This window comes from Nyctibius grandis, chromosome 1, assembly GCF_013368605.1.
Source record: "Nyctibius grandis isolate bNycGra1 chromosome 1, bNycGra1.pri, whole genome shotgun sequence".
Lineage (NCBI taxonomy): Eukaryota > Metazoa > Chordata > Aves > Nyctibiiformes > Nyctibiidae > Nyctibius > Nyctibius grandis.
In genome coordinates this window covers 29,234,762-29,254,562 of record NC_090658.1, presented here as the reverse complement: position 1 = coordinate 29,254,562, position 19,801 = coordinate 29,234,762, and positions in this window count along the sequence as shown.

Sequence of the window (19,801 nt, the reverse complement as noted above, 5' to 3'; positions counted from 1 at the left end):
TGGAAATTCCTCAATAAATAGAACAGAAAATGGCAGAAAAAAAAGAATTTTTCACTGGCCATTCATGTTTGCCTAACCTTGTTTTTTTCTTCAAGCAAATAATGGTTTCTGGTTATAAGAAATGAAGAAAATCTCTGCCAGGTTTCCAGTGAAAAATTTAACAAGTTGTTACCTGGGAAAATTGAAGATTAAATTAGCAAAGGAAAACATGGTACATAAGGAACTGATAAAAGAGGATATAATAGCAATCAATGTTGAAAACAAGCATTTCAAGTTGGAGAGAGGTTATTAGTGGCTATCTTCCAGGATAATTTTAAAAACAAACTTTGCCAAAAGTTCTGTGACCATAACAGAGAAATGACAGTGTGCTGACGAGATGGGTTGACAATGCTCAGCTAAAAGGTACAGCAGTACAAAAAGAGTCAGCATGTCTCAGAGAAAGATCTGATGACTGGAATAATAAAACTGTGAAGAAACAGTGTATCACAAAACTCAACAAAGTGCATTTGGAGACTAATAACAAAATCTTTGTTGTAAGCTGGAAATCCATCAGCTGGATAAGGAGAAAGATTTTGGTGTAATGAGTGATCACAGGAGGAGCTGCAGATGACAATCTGATGCCAGTGTGAGAAAGGCAAATAATACCAAGCTAGTATCAGATGAGATTTTTCTGTTGAAGAACTACTAATATCATGGCGCAACACAGCTGGTGAGACCCTACCTGGAGGCTTTAGGTGACGCCTGACTATGAAGCTTTCAGGTCACCTGCTTCAGGAAAGAAGTCAAACTGGAACAGTCCTGCAAGAAGCAGCTATCTGATGAGATGATATGAGACGAGACTGACCTGTTGAGGCTGATTACAGATATCATTTTCTTTTAAGAAATATATCAGTTGGGTGCAGAAGGAAAAGAATTTCAATTTCACGACCACAACAGGCAAGTGAATGACTGGCTGTACATGAGCTGAGGGGCTGCTGGAGGCAGCTCCCATGGCAGTCCAGTTCTGGAATGCAGCTTCTCATCCAAGCAGTGGAAGCAAAAGGGCTGCTCCCCAACATGATGAATTTTGACAAGGTCAGGAAAAGAGTTATGTGATGTTGTGTTTGATGTGAAGACCTAGAAGGTCCTTTTCTTACATTATCTTGGGCTGTATGGAGCTCTGTAACACCATTTTTATCAGTAGTATGCTCAAAGGTACAATTTAGGCCAGTATCTGAGAAGTGCCCTCAGCCCAAAGTACTATACAAGAAAATACATTAATAATCTTGTATTAATAGACCACGGGGAGAATTTTCAAAGGCATTGATGCACCTGTAGAACTTTATAACCAGTAATATTCATGGCATTAAGTAAAAAAATTTGAAAGAGGGATCCTCAGCCACCTTGTTCTGCAGAGACAGAGTAAAGATGCAAGCACACTTCCAGTGCAGGTGATACTGACAACTTTTCAAGCAAACTCATATTCAAGCTTTAGGTCTTGGCATTCTACATCTTCGGTGTGCAAAAATGTCTAGTTTTCACCACTCTGGTGATCCTGACCACTTTTAATCCAGTCAGTAAATCATACGACCTTTTAGGAACAAGACAGATCTATACTAAATCTAGCCTTTCCATTTATAGTACGTATTACCTTACTGTAGAACCATGTGTGTACAGATACACTGAGAGGTGGGGAGAGAGGCTGAGGGAGGGATGATCTGCTAGTTGGTCTAATTATTAAATGTCTAACTCAAAGCACCTACAAGTAGTGATGCTTATAAATGGTAAACTGGAATGCAACAGTTTAATTAATATAGATAGCGAGTTACATGAGATAGGGAAATCTTTGTTTCTGTGTTGTATTGCAGAATAGTTACTAATATATATTTCATAAATTAATGGAATACGTATACAGTGTACTGTATACGTTCAGTGTACTGCCGAATACTCTGTACTCGGCACTGGTGAGGCCACACCTTGAATACTGTGTCCAGTTCTGGGACCTGCACTTCAAGAAAGATGTTGAGGTGTTGGAGCGAGTACAGAGGAGGGCGACCAAGCTGGTGAAGGGTCTGGAGGGTCTGACCTACGAGGAACGGCTGAGGGAGCTGGGGTTGTTTAGCCTGGAGAAGAGGAGGCTCAGAGGTGACCTTATTGCAGTCTACAACTACCTGAAGGGAGGTTGTAGTGAAGTGGGAGTTGGCCTCTTCTCCCGGGCAACTAGCGATAGGACAAGAGGGCACAGCCTCAAGCTTCACCAGGGGAGGTTCAGGTTGGACATCAGGAAGAATTTCTTTTCAGAAAGGGTTATTAGACATTGGAATGGGCTGCCCAGGGAGGTGGTGGAGTCACCGTCTCTGGATGTGTTTAAGAAAAGACTGGACATGGCACTTAGTGCCATGGTCTAGTTGACATGGTGGTGTCAGGGCAACGGTTGGACTCGATGATCCCTGAGGTCTCTTCCAACCTGGTTGATTCTGTGATACAGTCATTATGCTATTTTTTTTTGTGAAAACAGTTCAACTATACGGCACTTTCAAGATTTCCATAGATTCACCAGGTAGTATGATCAGATTATCCTGGCTAATCTTTTTAAAGGAGTTGCCCTACAAAAACTTTAAATCATTATTTTCAGAATAAGCATTTATATTAAAATTGATCAAGTTTTCATTGCACTCAAAGCCTTCCTATCACTGAGTCTTAAGGGACAAATATTGAAAGCCAATAGCCTTTAAAAAAACCCACCAAAACTCTTCTATCAAGCATTCTATCAAGATTCCAAGCTAGGGTCCCACTTTGGAATTTGATGTGTGAGCATTCTACTGCCAACTAATTTATTTAACTTACTTAGAAATAAATGGTTAAATAGCTGAAATAAGGAGCATATTATAAATCATGAAACAACACTAATTACTAAAAGATAAAATAAGCATGCGATGCACAATAATGATATATTTGTAAAGAACAACTTCTCATGTTTGAAGTAATTTATGAATAACTTATATATGAAATTTTCCTTCATTGTTTTGCCGCTGAAGAGGACATCCCATGGAGCACAGGCAGAATTCTAAAGCTGCAAGTCTATAAACACTAAGTGATGCTATACATGGGAAACTTGAAGTTTTCTACAATAAGGACATAAGGCAGTGTACCTTTTATAAACAAGGTGTAAATTTTACACTGATATGTAACTATACCACAGATACTTTCACTAGGGGCTGCCTTCAGCCCTGACTGATTTTAATATCCATTCTTACACCTTCTACAGCTCATCTCAGATCTTTCAGTACAAAGAATTGCAGCGGCTTTGTAGTACTGTCAATAAACTCCACTTGGACTTTCTTCTGCTGCTGGCTGAAGCAGAAGCCAAAAAATCAAGACAGCTAGTATAATCGAGTTATAAATATACCAACCCTGTTTAAAGCCAAAGGAACCACACATTATTGTAAAGATCCATCAGCTTTGATTAGCTTTCCATGGAGCAGAGTTTAGATCAAACTTTGGAGGCATCTATGGGCTACAGTTTTAATGGAGTCTAGTGTGTGATTCTTATTGCTTATTCAAGACTGCAAAATCTTTTAACATCTCATGCAATGTCACTCCTTTGGCTTTTTACTCATGAAATAAGACTTTTCCTCTTGCACTAGCAAAACTAAATATCTGCAGCAATGGGGAGAACTTTTCTATATCTTCCTGTTTGTAATATTGTGTTGGAGGTGTAAGGATATCGATATTTTAAAATATTTCTGTGCCCATTTAAGAAAAATGTTTTTAAATGCATGTCTAGATAATTTGGAATGGATTTATCATCAAAACATAAAGTTTTTTTTTAGAAAAAATGATTTTTAGAAAAAATCATTTATTTCAGAAAGTCATCTGAAAGTTATGTTCACATACAATTGTACATTATTACAAATTATAAGGGTCATAATATTTAATGCACTACATTATGCAAAAAGTCTAATGACGTTCACAACAGCCCTTTTCAGCTAATCTGAAGTGATTTTCTTTGAAATACTGAACATCCTCCTAGACTACCACTAATCTTCAAAGGAAAAAGAGTGCAGAAGTGATGGCAGCATCACAAAACTTTTTCCTTACACTTTCACTAGTTTGATAATGTAGTATTCAATAATGTAGTGTCATTTTCTTTCACCAAAAGAAAATGGAAGCATCCCAAAGTAATGCCAGTGGCTACCCTTGAGGCATTTTGCTTTAATATCTCTATGCCTCAGTTTTCCTATTTTAAAAAATGTTCATAATATTCATTCACACCAGCAGGGTGTTGTAGAGCTAGATTTATTATTGTTTGTAAGATGCTTTTAGAGCATCCAACTGGAAGAACGATAGATATGCAAAACAGAACTTTTTGTAGCTATTATTCTCAGACAATTTCTGTTGAATTTATATAAAAGGAATACTATTTTTTTTAATAATATAAAGAAAACTTGGACATTAAACATTACAATAGTATGATGCGCTCAGATATTTTTGCAAATAAATAATAAATTAAATTGAAAATACATCAGATGATACACTCAGCCTGTTAAGATGTAGATGCACTGAACATCTACGTCATCCTGATGTGTGTTACATGAACACAGGCCCACAGTCATCCTTGCCTCTTCTAGTCAGTAAAATATGTACAAAGCTTCCTAAGTGTGTGTTTGCTTTTGATATGCAACTTTCAGCTAAGGAGAAATACAAGACACTGCCCACTATTTTTTATTTCTGGTACTCGCCTGTGAATCCTGTCAAATTCACACTTTAAAAGGAGCATCTTAACATAGTTTTCAGAGCATGAGGAGACCCTCACTTGCTCATTCCAGTCACATTCAAATCAAATAAAAAGAGGCAAGATGTGCTCTGGTATACGGGACTGGAAGTCAAACCAAGTCTGTGCTTAGCACTGCCATCCATTCGCTTTGCAACTTCAGTCACAAAACTCTGAATGTTCATTCCAATGACCATAAATTTACTGCTACAGTTCCAATAAGACAGATCGACCTCCTCCCATACAAAATAAGAGTCCATCCGTCTCCTCAGATGTTGACCTTTAGGGTACTGTGAATTAGCCAACACCTGAGTTCTGCTTTTTAATCACTTGCACCATCCATCCTTACCACTCCCAGCTCTGCACAGGCCCAGCATGGCTGCAGTTTGATCAAAATTGAAATTTATATTGAAGTTTTTAGTTCCTTGGAGGCCAATGTGTAAACAGGCCAGACCAATACACAATATAAACCAGTACTGACATTCAGAGGAAGACGTGAGTTTCTGTACGGTCTTCCTGGATCAGAGCTACTTGCTATTATAATGCACATGAACAAAAGGAAATGCCCATTCATATTGAATGAATATATGCACTCCCAATATTATGAACAAAAGATAGTGATCCAAAGGAAAATGTGTTACTCAGGACCAGAATAAGGAGTTGTAACATTTTCAAGAAATCTGAGTTTAGAAAAATCTGAATAGCCTTATATATATCCATAAATGTAACAATTAATGTAAAAATAAATGAGTGAACGGGACTGATTTTCTTTAACCAATACACCATGATCTCTCTACCTGCAGGTATGAAGATCTCGACTGGCTTTGTCCAAAACACAATACTTCTGGGACTCTTCATATACTTCATGAGCAAGAGATTCGGTTCTATAAAGCACCAAATCAGCCGGGCAGTAGCAATTATAACGTGACCCAGGATTATCCCTTCCGTTCAAGCTCTCACACGAAGCCATGGGCAGGCTGGGTACAAGATGGCAGACACGTGCACGTGGGCACACGAGGGCACATGACTCTTCCTGCTCTTTTCTGAAAGGCCCGTGTCTGAGGCTGGCACAGGAGACGGCTGGAGCCTGTGCCAGAGAGACCCGCTCCGCTTGGAGATGCAAAGAATAATCCCCTTCACAGTTCTTAATTTAAAGGCATTTAGGGTGAAACCAATAATGAATCAGAAAAAAAAACTAAGAGAGAACCATATTTCTTAGTTCCCAGCCCTTTTATATATTTACACAGTGGGGATGGGCAGTGGCGGCTGTGAAACCTTGCGATTTAACCCCAGGCACTATTGACTTGGCACCATACTACTTAGTTTTCCCCAAGACCAAATAAAATGCCTAAAAATAGCAATGCTTGCCAAAACATTTATGTTTTTAGCTTCGCTTGGTTGTCTTCACATTCAGGCCTCTTTTCTTCTTCTGCCCTATCCCTCTGATTAGATTACATTCCCCTTAGTTGTAGGAGCTGGGATTACGCCTGAGCTGGGAACTGGAGGGAATACAGTAAAGCAGTCTAAAAGGGAAGGGGGAGTATTTCTGACATTCCCCCCAGTGAAAGCAATCAGCAATTGACCAAACACGCTGTACATCCACACTCCGTGCTTACACACTGGGTGAAAGGGTCAGCCCTTGATCTCTCCGTGTTGCCTTATTGCATTTCCTGCAAGGCATTACCTTTGTTGACAGATTCCGTCCTTCTCGTCAATGAGGACTGTCATCTGGTCCCTCAGGCTACCCTCTCAACTGCTTCAATTGATCCTTTAGTTTGCTCTTATTTCTGGATGCCATGTTATCACTGTTGCTGGGATTTTGTATGTGCAACTGAGTATTATAATACGTCTAAATCATAGCTCGTCAGTTTTAAAAAATAAATGCAAATAACTTTAAAAAAAGGTTGTCCAAAATCCTCTAGCTTTTCTTTTGATTGTGTTCAATGTTCCTAAACTTTACATCCCTCATTCTCTTCCTTTCTCCCTGCCCTGCCCCATCAAGTAGCTCTGAATCACTTTGAACCTCACTGCCAACTACCACAAAAAGAATAAAGCAGGTAGCAACTGGTTTCAGCCGACGTCTACAGTGATTCTTACTGGCATTGCAAAGCTTACTTGAATTCACAAGGGCCTTAAAAAGCACTGAGATGGCAGAGATTGTTGTGGCAGAAGCAACTGGAAAATGTCCTGAGATTGAAACACAGACATATTAACATCACCCTTGTGGACGCTAATGACTTGCACTTTAAAATGCCAGAGGCTCATACTGCCAGCTAAAACAAAGAAAAAACACATTTTTAGTCTCCAAAGACTTTAGATCTTTCCAGACTCTGAGGGCAAATCCAGCCATAATGTATTTTTGCAGTAGAGCAGGGCAGCTCATGCATGCCACTGGGGGAATCATTGCCTGGAGTTGCTGTAGGCAGTGTAGTCGGTATAGCTAAATAAAACAGCAGCTGAAAACCTTTGAGAGGTTAAACTAGTAATGAAGCATTCTATAATGCAATGCAATCAAACCTAAACAGTTTGAAGGCATATCTTGCTGATACTCGCAACCCTTGTCTTTCTCACTGAAATGTATTTCAGGAAACGACCACCAAACACAAGGATTTCTACAAGAGCTTTACAATTTAAATTGACACAGAATTAGAAAAATATTTTAGACATTTCTAGATGAGGAATTGTTTTAAAAGCTTCCTAGTAATGGCAGATTGGAAACTTTCTGAAACTGCAAGTGTTTAAAGAGCTCTACTCAAAGAAATGGAAAGGTAACAGGAAAGGAAGAAAAACAGATGCTGACAATAAAAAGAAGGCTAGGAAAAGGCTTAGAAGCAAATATTTGGAATAAAAAGTAAAAAAAGGACTGGTCTGAGTGGGAAAATACGTGTAGGATAGGAAAAATACAGAGGCCAAATTAATTGTCAGTATAAATCTAATGATGAACCAAGCCCAAGAAACTTTAAGTGGACTGGGAAAAAGTATATTTCTTTCTTTTTTTGATGCTTTTTAATATGTAAAAGAAAAACCATTCCAAGTTTTATTTGCTTACATTAGAAATGCAAGCCACATGTACTTTTTTCTTCAGATTCCATGGATGGCTAAACAATGAGCAAGGTAAGATTTGTGTGCTATATGGATTGCATTAAACCTGGGTAACCGAGAAAGTAATTTATACCTTGCCTAACTGAAAATACATCTTCTTCTCAAGGACAAAATATACTGACTAATATTACTGTTTTCTTACTGCTACCTCCAAAAATTAAATAAAACATCTCCTTTTATAAATTTTATGATAAAGCAAAAGAACTAAACGGGCTTTCTTTTGTTTTCAAATTACATTTAAAGTAATTCTTGTAATAGAATGAGTCTGAGAGAAGAATGTTTTGTCAAAGTCAAGTGAGAAAGTATTCTAAAAGAAGAGGTGAAAATGCAAACATATAGAAGAAAAACTTTGTATGGTTGTCCATGTATCAAATATTCATAACAGAATTTGGTGGTCTTAAGGGAAACACGTTTGCTCAATGAACTTCTGGGTCTGCACCCCACAAACATTTAGGCACATCTCTATCCTCATATGCATCTTAGTAAAGATATGCCTTAGGTACATTTAAGCCAGTAGCTGGACTTGTCAAGTGAGTAGTTAAAAAGATGAAGGTAAAATGTGAAATTGTGAAGTTTATAGGCAGAAATTAAAACAAAATCAAAACCCAGACAAAACCAATTAAATTCCTCCCGAAAAAAAGAGGAAATAAATTGTAGTTCAGGGATAAAAAACTAACACATACACACGACTACAAAACAGAAGAAAACAGTTAAATTCTGAGGGCTAATATTGGGGGGAAAAAAGTAAGAGATGAACTTGCCAAGATCCTCAATACAAGGTACCAGCTCCATTCCTCTTTTGATCTATTTTGCCTATAGGCAAAACACTTTCTATTGGAGTCCTAATGCATTCCAGCTAATGCACTGTTCATCTTCTAAATTCAGATTTAGATTTAAAAGTGTTGGAAGTGGTCTTCTAGGTAAAAAGTTAAGGTTCCATTTGTTCTTGTAAAAATATTTTCTAGATGCTTGAGCTTGAATTTTGTCATGTACAGACAACCTTTACTAAAAACTCTGGGAAGATGGACAGTCTTGACCAAATAATGAGAGTTAACTGTAAATGAACCTGCAGGAACGTGCTTAACATGGCTCTAATTCTAGTCGGTCTTTAAACTAGGAATGAATAAATTATCCAAGACTTGAACATAACCTGGCCATAAAAACATACAGTAGTACTGAACTGGAGCAAGCGAAGTAATTTAAACATATAAATATTACTGAGCTGGTCCTTGCACACCTTAAAACACTATTGATGAAGCCCTTACATTGAAGTTCCACGAGGACCAGAACCACAACTTCGGGCCATGACCGTACAGATTTCTCCTTACATTTAACTTTTTTTTTCAGAATGGAGAATGTAAATTTAAAGTACCGTATGTATCACTGAATAAATCTTTGTGGAGTCCCCCTTATTCTGTACAAAGCATGTTTTCATTCTCACATGAGGCCTTATGCATTTCAATAAATTCTTATTCCACAATAAAAGTTTAAACATGTTGATAAATTATATCAAGCTTATCTCCAGAATTGCACACAATACTGAAAGAAGCAAAGTAAGAACTATTAATAAAGATCATGCTGCATAGCCAGGGAATATCCAACACAGAAACCCAAGGGACAGATAGCTAACAGTCAGCTGTGAGATCCTTCTCTTCAGTTCCCCTTCCGCTCCCTAGCTAAGAGTCAGGAAATATTCTACTTGGCCTGAGCATTATAAAGCATTGGGATAATAAAGCATGGTATTGTTCTACTACTACTACTTAGTGAGAACAGTCTCCGGGATGAAAGTTTTAATAAAACAACTGGATCCCAGCTGTTAGGTTGTATAAGCAACCTGAAACTTTTAGCTAGATAAATCAGAGAAGCATGTTCATTCTGAAGTACAGGTAGTTGAATATTTTTCAAAATCTATGTTTAAACCTGACAGTTATGTTGCTAACATTAGACAGCAGTAAACATACTTGTTGACGCGGAGGTTACAGGACACTGCTACACAACCAATGTGATCAAGCAAATGCCGTTTATTAGCCGTTACGCACAGATTAATATAGCAATTCTATCTCCTTATCACACTCCTACTCATATATGATTGGTAATTAGTAGCTATCACGCTCCCTTAGCATGCTTATGATTTGTTAAAGCCCTTTGTCCACGCTCCTTGACGTCTTCTCGTACATCCTCTTTGGTGTTCTGATCCAATTCATGTACACAGTTTTTTCTTCCTCTTATACCAGCTCTTTCCAGTCGACTCAACCGCAAACAACCTTCACGTTCCTTCTTCAAGGTCAGTCCATAGGCTCTTGCTACATGATTCTTGTCATGCAGCCAGGTCCTCATTTCCTGCAGCCTTTTACATCTGGCTCAGGAGGTGACCATTCTCTTCCAGAAACACCCTCCACACATTTTCCTCCTTGCTTTTTGTTTGGTGACTACAGAGTACCTGCATAACAATAAGGCATTACATCGGGTAATGGGGCACTGACAAATTCTGAATAGCTGAAGATTACAGAGTGCCTAACCTTCAAACAGGATTCAAGGCAACGCAGCGCAATTTTCACCAAAGCCGCAAACCTAGCGCAGGGCATGTTGGAGAGACATCTGGTCCCTTGGATGGAAGAGAAATTTTGCCGGGATCAGATGTAGCCAGAATCTCCTTTGCATAAAGCAGAAAAGTGAGAAGAATCCTTCAGTTTCAGTTTGTCCTGCAAGTTTATAAACCTAGCCATACCACTTAAGAACTGGTTATTTTGGGTTTTTTTCCTTGCTAACATTTGTTCAGCACAAATACTACAAACGTGTTGGCAGAAATTCTCACTGGAAGGATGCAATATGCTCTTCCCTCTGAAAAAAAAGCAACTTTTACTGGTAATTTCAAAAAAACCGGCAACAATCAGGACACAAAACATATGAGGACACAGCTCTTCTTAAAATTTTATTCTAAGGCAAATATTCAGTGTACAAAATCAGATTTAGTGGAGTAGGAAATTCTTGTCCAAGTCACTGATTTAGTAAAATAATCAAAAAGTGTTTCATGGCTTCATCAGAACATGTATTTGCCAATAACAAGCAGAGGACTTTGCAGAGTGAATCTATGTTTCTAATATTTCTTTCTGAACTGCTAAAAATAACATCTCTTTTGCATATTTTTGATTAATACCTTTAAAACAGAAGTTTACAGAAATACACAAATACTTCCATGCCACAAAGTCAATTTATTTCACAGAATCATAGGTTCATAGAACGGTTTGGGTTGGAAGGGACCTTAAAGATCACAGAATCACAGAATGTTAGGGATTGGAAGGGACCTCGAAAGATCATCTAGTTCCAACCCCCCTGCCACAGGCAGGGACACCTTCCACTAGACCAGGTTGCTCAAAGCCTCATCCAGCCTGGCCTTGAACACTGCCAGGGAGGGGGCAGCCACAACTTCTCTGGGCAACCCGTGCCAGCATCTCACCACCCTCACAGTAAAGAATTTCTTCCTAATAGCTAATCTAAATCTACCCTTTTCCAGTTTAAAACCATTACCCCTCGTCCTATCACTACTTGCCCCTGTAAAAAGTCCCTCTCCAGCTTTCCTGTAGGCCCCCTTCAGGTATTGGAAGGCTGCTAGAAGGTCTCCCTAGAGCCTTCTCTTCTCCAGGCTGAACAACCCCAACTCTCTCAGCCTGTCTTCACAAGAGAGGTGCTCCAGCCCTCTGATCACCTTCATGGCCCTCCTCTGGACTCGCTCCAACAGCTCCATGTCCTTCTTATGTTGGAGGCCCCCAGAGCTGGACGCAGTACTCCAGGTGGGGTCTCACCAGAGCAGAGCAGAGGGGCAGAATCACCTCCCTCGACCTGCTGGCCACATTGCTTTTGATGCAGCCCATGATACGGCCGGCTTTCTGGGCTGCAAGGTCACATTGCCGGCTCATGTTGAGCTTCTCATCAACCATCACCCCAAGTCCTTCTCCTCAGGGCTGCTCTCAATCCATTCTCTGCCTAGCCTGTATTTGTGCTTGGGATTGCCCCGACCCACATGCAGGACCTTGCACTTGGCCTTGTTGAACTTCATGCGGTTCGCACAGGCCCAGCTCTCAAGCCTGTCAAGGTCCCTCTGGATGGCATCCCTTCCCTCCAGCTTGTCGACCGCACCACACAGCTTGGTGTCATCAGCTAACTTGCTGAGGGCACACTCAATCCCACTGTCCATGTCACCGACAAAGATGTTAAACAGCAACGGTCCCAATACCAACCCCTGAGCAATGCCACTCGTCACTGGTGTCCGCTTGGACATCGAGCCGTTGACTCGTCTTTGAGTGCGACCATCCAGCCAATTCCTTATCCACTGAGTGGTCCATTTAAAGTAATTAATTGGATAAGTTAGCTAGGGAAAAGTAAAAGGGATTTTTTCATAGGAGATATGTTTAAAATGTTAATTTTTTCTTCCTTTGCAGGGATCACTTGTGCTGCACCTTGGATAGCCCAATATATTTGACTGCTATTTTATCTTGATTTATCCGGACAGTATCTGCCCTATGGGAAATACTTGAACTTTCCAGCCTTCACACATTGCAGCAACAGGAAAATTTCAGCAACACAACCCATGTTGCTGAAACAGGTTACTCTCTCCAGTTAAATGATACCCATTCCAGTCATTCTACTTGAAGTTTATGAAAAAAAATCTGTTAGATAAAGTGCAGTATTTAATGATAAATGTTTATTTTGAGCATTATAAAAGCTTAAGAGCTAGAAAAATATAAAGTACTCAGAAACCACAAAGAGAATTCAAGCTGTTTGTTAAGCAAATTTGGAATTTGCACTTGGATTTGACTTTCATTAACCGAAAATTTTATTTCAGTTGAGCTGACATTTTGTCCCTAATTCTCTGTGTGCGTGCACAGGTCCAGCTAGAAATATGTTTTATTATAAATGTGCACTTCTTCAGAAAAAATGGATTTTTTTCATGACACAACATAAAAATATATATAAAACACATTCAAGGGCCTAAAGAAACATGGACAAGGCCACCACTGAACCCTGCTTATGGTAAGTATATGTTTTTTAAACTCAGCAGCTCTCAAGTTCAGAAGGAAACACTTTCAGAAAACAATTAAAGCCAGGGAAATAATACAATTTCCCCCCAATTTAATCTGCCAAAATTCCTCCTCTTTGAAGAGAATGTTTAGCAGGTTGTTCAATTTGTGGAAATTTTCTACATGAGTAATTGACACTGGAGTTACAAATTTTGTCTTGTAACACAACCAGTACTTGTGCTTAAAAAAAAAGTAAAAACCCAATTGTTTTGAAAACCTGCCTTCACAACTGGAAATATTACCCTTCAGGTAGAGCACAGCCATACCACCATTTGATTTGGCATTTGACTTAACTAGTGGGGCAGAAATGTCCAGCAGGGAAGATGGTAAAATAAGCAAGAGGAGAAAAATCTCTCAAAGCAGATCAACTGACAAAAGAACTAAAAACTTTTTCCATCAGTGGCTGATCTGCTTTAAGAGATTCTTGCTCTCTGCCTTTCCAAACACTTATTTACACCTTTCCGGATATTTCTGTCTTCTTGGTCAGTCAGGTTTGTGGCCTTACTGTGAGCGAAGAGAAATAAACAGAAAAATTGGAGTTCTTAACACAATAAAAGGTAATTTGATTATTGTTCATAAAAATAACAATCTAGCTATCATTTTAGACACCCATATCATATTTGAATAACCTCAAGGAAACTAAATTAAGTGTTGTTCAGACAAATGAGCTGTACAAATGTATAGTAGCGTGCTGTATCTGTCCCTGGCATGTACACCAGTGAGGCAGACATGTGTGAGGTATACATATACTGTATGCATACACTAAGGGATTTAACATTTGTTTTAATGTTAGTGGATTAGGTTTTGCAGACTCTAAGTGGCCTTTGGATTAACCTTCTAGATCACATGTGACTAACTGTCCAACTCCTAAAAAATACTCAGTAACCATTAAGATAAATTAGAACATCTGTAAGAAAACATCAAATATTTTGAACCAAACCAGAAGCCTAGACTTTCAATGCTCTCATTCAATGTGCCTTATATCCAGAATTACAACATTTTTTTCATTGTTTGGGATAGGAGGAGATTTGGCAGAAAGAATCAGCCAGCATGCCCACTGATATAAAAACAGCATAAGAATTCTTATCTGAAGTAAACCCTGTAAGCTTATGAATCATGTTTTATTATAATTTCCCAGTCCAGCTAGCAATTGGCATGATCTCTGAATCATTCCATTCTTGTTTCAAACCAAAAGTTAAAGCATGCATCAAAATCTGAAAATGGTTTATTACATACTGGAGCTACAGGCAGCTGAAATACAGTTTTACCATTTACCATACCATTACTTTCTCCCCTCCAATACTCATAACAGTCAAACACTGGGACATGATATTCTTTGTAGTACAGCATGCCCACAATTAAACATGTAAAACAAAGGCAATAACAGAAGAAACACAATATGTTATGCACATGCATATATATCTTAATTATTACTTTGTTATTATTTAAAAGCAACAGATTTAAGATACTGAAGGACTACTAATCAGTTACAGATATATGACTATTTTGCAGTTTTCAGTAACAGTACAATATGCAAATCTCCAACTATACGATTCACTACAGCTCTAAGAATATACCTTCTGACAAAAGCAGCTACCTCAACTGCTCGTTTTATGCAGCTTATAGAAAAAATTCAGATGTGACCCAGTTATGTCACAACCATTTTCAAATTGTGATCCTCTGCAAAGTAACTATATAAAAAAAGCACCTTCTTACTCATCAGATCTACTCCCCGTAGATAGCCAGGATAAGATCTGCTGACTTGGTCACAAAAATAAAGGCTCACTACTTATTAAAGTTTCTACTAACCTTGCAAAACTAACAGAGCTGAGGAGAACAGGGAGCTAAATTCTTTCGCATCTTCAGTGGAAATAATTATTTAACAGTGCAATATAGATCTAAAAGAGCTCATCAAAGATTTTGGGTGAGATCAAACAACAGCAACTTTTCCCTGCAGAAACATTTTAACTAACAGATACATACAATAAGGAATTAATTTAGCATGTTGGTAGGTTAAGTCATCATTGGAAAGGAATTGTTTTACATGAAAACTGAGCAGGCTTTATATGGAAATCAACAGGACTCTCAAGCAGCAATTTTCAATTCAAATTGTCTATTATCCATCTTTCTCCAGGTCCTTGGTTTGCTGCTGTATTTGTCATTTCAACAAGACTCTTAAATATTAGCCTACAAATCCTAAGATATGGCTCTTTGATTCTTTCTTTGCTACTGCTTCTTCCTGTTCCAGTACCTAAGTTTGATTTGATCACCCTGCCAGACCCAGAACAAAGCAGAACAATATGCCATACCATCACAGCTATGCAGTCAGGCTTCCACAGATTATGAGAATGGCTTAAACTTAAGTAAACTTAGGGCATGGATGAAAGGAGCTTTTTTTGTTGGGGGGGAAGAGGGGAAAACAGTTGACACTTGAGAGACAAACAGCCCCCAAAGGCATCCAAGCAACAAATTTTAATCTTAAATGTCCATGAAAAAATACATGGATCTTCCCACTGCCTTCTTGCAAGTGAGCTGTGCTTACTTACACCTTGTTTCTGGGAGGTGAACAGCAAACCCTTTTCCATCCAGTCAGCAGCATTACCAGTTACTCAGTTACTGCCATCCCACAGATTTCTCCTTTCTTTCTGTCAAACTACTTTGTCACCTTTCTCCACTTTCCTTCTGAACAACGCGTTCGTTTGTACCATCTCCATCTCACTTCCATAGCTCTTGAACTTCTTACTTCATTTTCATCCTCTCAAAATAAAACCTGACTAGTTCAGAAAACTTGTTGACTTCAGTCTTATTGCAACTAGAGATTTTTCATGGAGCACCTGCTTTGCTGTATGTTAGGTAACACTGGCCAAATTACAAGACCTGAAAGACACTGAAGTAATAAAAGCTGGAGGCAATTTGGGATCTTGGAAAATATTCCAAGCAAAGAAATCACATTATGGCTAGCATTAAGCAACTCAAGCTCTAAAAATCACACATTTGTTTTAAAAAGCACTCTTTTAACATATTTTTTCTCTAAATCAGATGTTCTCGGGTTATGCTTTAAGGTTTTTTGCAAATGAAGCTCAAACATGCATTTTAACAAGATCTGAGAAATAGTAAGAGATTCAACAGAAAAATGTGAGAGTTTGCAATAACAATTGTGCGAGTACTTTAAGCTGATCCCACTTTCTCCTCTCGGAACAAAATGGAAATGAGATAATAAAAGTGTACAAAAACCTCAGCAAGTGTGAATTTAGATTTAGATTTTCTTCATTGTCACAGAATAGTATCTGTGTATATCTATATCTGTATCTGTATATATTTATATCTAAACCTAAACATACAAAGAACCACATTCATCATTATCATTCTATCTTTTACTGCCTTGAGAGCCATCTCTTTCAGAGGCATTATTGCTTCAGCCTGAATCACATGCCTGAGATTAGGCAAAAGAGGCTTAACCCAACACTTGCAGTTACATTTGGGGAACAAGCCATAGGGAAAGGTCACTTTTTGGTTTCTTTGTCATGTTCCTCTCAAGATATATTAAGAATGCATTTCTTCATACCAGAATCTCTTCAGTACCACACCTTCTGAAATCTAAGGTTATCCTTACTCAGCCATCAGAAATAAAACCAATATTGATACTAACAATACAAATATGTATGTCTTGCCATCTTCTCAATTGCATGTCCCACTTTCCCTGAAAATCTCAGGTAAATGCCCCAAATTCTTCTCTCCATGGCAAACTTTCCTGATAGTCCATTTCCCAAGATGAATGCAGCCACTAAATGAATGCTGGAGACTATGTTCCCCCTTCCCATTGCGTAACATAGACCATGCACCACACTGAATTATGACCTTGGTGGGAGGATGGACGTCTTACCACACTGGTGTCATCCGCCCAAAGCTGCCTCTAGATGAAGCCATGTTAATTTAGGGAACGGGAGAGAAGCGGCAAAAGTATCAGGAGGTTGGGAGCAAGACATACCCCCTACACACCACAAGATGTTTTGTGCCCACCTTAAAACCTCCTGCGTTGAAAACTCTAGAAATGAACCCCCCCTTTCCAAGAGGGATTTGATGTCTCTGTCAGACAGCTCAAGCCAGCAGAGGGCACCTCTGAGACCCCCGAAGGAACCATGGAATTAACCTAGATCCCACTGCGCAGGCTGCAAGCACAGAGCACGTTTGACTTTTTCAAAGGTTAAGATCTCATAAACCTCTTATATGAGATAAAGGCAATTAGCCACGATCCCTGTTATCATCTTACCCTCTGACACACAGCAGCCACATCCAAATTGCCCAAAGGCAACAGTCCTAGGCCAACGTTGATTCTCTTCTGCATGTCCTCTTATGTTTCCTCCACTGTTGCAAAGGCATTTTGACACAACTTGGATCATTCACTCCAAAAGTTTTTACTGCTCAAGACTCTGGGGATGCATTTATAATATAATTTTTACTTTGGCTTTCTGAATTTTCCAAAGCTAACAGTGGCATAAGCTACTTTTTTTAGCTGTTTTGTACATACAGGGTTTTATTGAAAGATGGGAGAGTGAGCGAAGAAAGCTCTAATTACTGCATGTGATTTGGAAATTTCCATGTCACACTCCAATTAAGTTTTAAAAATTATTAAGAAGCATTTACACTCCTATGAAACACTCTATGAAATTAGCAAAAACCTTATGAGAACTTACAAGTTGCAGTAGAGATAGTACGCATGTAGGCAATGCCCATCTGTTACCTTAAACAACCAGAACCGTTCTGTGGCCTTCAAGCCGAATGGAAGAGCTTGGCCAGAGACCTTACGTTTAAATCCTCCCACCCTCCAGCACAGTGTGGCCAACGCCAGACTGCCTGCTGGCAACAGCCCCAAGCTGTGTGATGCTAATTCCTCAAACTACGCCAGGCAATTGTCTGGCAGAGGCTGAAACTCTTGTAGAGAACAGGAATTCAATAGCAGAGAGATAGCTCCAGAGCCCAGGAACATAACCTGACACTGCTTAATTATTATCCCCAGGAATAGTCTCCTGGGAATTATTAATGATGGGAATAAATTGCCCGGGCAGAGGGAATCCAGCCAAGAATCTTGGAGGATGTGGCCTGTTTAGAGAGAGGAAAAAACAGGAAGTCAGCAGAGGATTTCATTTGCTTGTCTGGAGATTTCTGTTAATTCTTTCTTTTGATTGCAAAGACCAACAAACCACGGTTCCTTAGACTGCTTCCTTTTCCTGGTCCCTTATCTGCCACACATCTTTCCTTCCCATTTCTCTTAGCCTGGACTCATTCAAATCTGATTTTTCTCTTGTCTCTTATGCAGCTGACCAGCCGGAGCTTCTGTGGCTGCTACGACTCCTTCCTTTCCCTATCACACCTTTTGCAATCCTGCTACTTGGATGAGTATCTTTGTCCCCCTCTTTGGGTATGTATGTTTGTGCCTTTGGCCTTTTCTTATCTCTGGATTTGTATCTTTTATCTCTGGGTAATCTTTTCTATAAATATAGCATAGCTACTGTGCTGATGACCCACAGATCCATCTCAAGCTTTTTGTCCATACTGAAATCCTGGTGCCTCATTCACGTCTTATGTACGACTCAACAACCCAAGTGTGCCATGGCTACAATAAAATGTTCACTCTTCACCTAATATCTCCTCCTGTTTCTCAACTACTACTGGTGATGCTACCATACAGTGCTTTCTCTGGATTCTCGCATATGAGTGGTAATAATTTTTCTCCATGAATATCTAACACATGACTTTTCTTCTTCATTCAGAGACCTAAAACTCTCACCTTGACTCTAAACATTATGTCTCAATTTACTGATGAAAAATTTTCTTTTTCAGATCTTGATAAATGTGATCTAGACCCCCACATCCATCCTGAGAACTTCACCAAATACAATTTCCTAAGTCTACTGTTTCAGGTATATCACATTTTGAATTAATTCCTTGGGACCTCCTTTCCTTTTCACATCAAATAGCTGTCTTTACAGAATCATATCTATGACCTCTCACTTGGCAGTGAAAAGACAGCTCCTCTCTGAGCAGCCCATCATTTCAGATCCCATTATCTGCCTACTAGATTTTCAAATACCTTTGCATTTTCTTTGTCCTTTGGAGGAATTCCTGGTCAGCATCTGTCCCATTGTTCTCCTTCAAAACACGGAAAACTGTTCTTTACTGATTCAGTAGCAGCAAAGTCTCAGCAACAAGAACCTGCTATTTATTATGCTGAACAATGTAATCTCAGTATTTTCCTTTACTCTTCCAGTCGTTTGCTTTATCATTTCTGGAACTTATTGTAAGCATTGTAGACATTTTTGCACTGTGTCTTTAGAGCGAGCTCCCAGGGGCTCTACTCTATAATCAAGTTTGGTAAGCACATACCTAAGCAAGCCTAATAATTAGCATGAAGGCTACTAGGTTGGTACTTAGGTTAAAAAATTAATCTTGGTCTTCCTTATTAAGGCTGAACTCTGTATTCTGCGAAATACTGTAGCACTGTGATAGAGCAGAAGCCATGATAGCCAGTAACATGTGCTGTCTTACTAGCTGTAGCTTATGCCTTAACGGCTTGACTACGAGAAGTCTTGAGCATCTAAGACTTTCTTATAAACAGTAAAAGGGAGTGTTTGTAACTTTTATAAACTGGGCCCTTTGCATCTCCACGAGACTTCACACGTCTTACCAAGTAAAGCGTAACGGGAAATGGCTCATTGTAACTGCTTTGATAAAAATCAGTCATCTCATCTCTTTTGATGAACAATCTGTCCCCTGGAGTAATTATTTGCAATCTATGGCAAAAATAATTCATTGTTTTTTTTGTACGAAAACATGCACTTCACTTGAAGTACCTATCTAATTTAGTGGT